The sequence below is a fragment of the Engystomops pustulosus genome, unplaced genomic scaffold (assembly GCF_040894005.1).
Source record: "Engystomops pustulosus unplaced genomic scaffold, aEngPut4.maternal MAT_SCAFFOLD_220, whole genome shotgun sequence".
NCBI classification, from domain to species: Eukaryota; Metazoa; Chordata; class Amphibia; order Anura; family Leptodactylidae; genus Engystomops; species Engystomops pustulosus.
Window position 1 is genome coordinate 17501 of NW_027285099.1, and position 296 is coordinate 17796.

Sequence of the window (296 nt, forward strand, 5' to 3'; positions counted from 1 at the left end):
GCCAGTTGGCCTATCCGGCCTAGAGTCACTGTTCCCCGGCCACATTTGGCAGTAGGTCCCTGGGAGGAATAATGCCCATGGAAGTAGGAGCTACTACCTCCAAAGGGTGAAGACACTTGGCTCTAAGTGCCCGAGAGGTGTAATGCCCTTGGAAGTAAGAGCTCCTACTTCCAAAGGGGCAAGTCAGCGGGAGAAGCCAGTTGGCCTATCCGGCCAAGAGTCACTGTTCCCCGGCCACACTTGGCAGTAGGTCCCGGGGAGGAATAATGCCCATGGAAGTAAGAGCTCCTACTTCC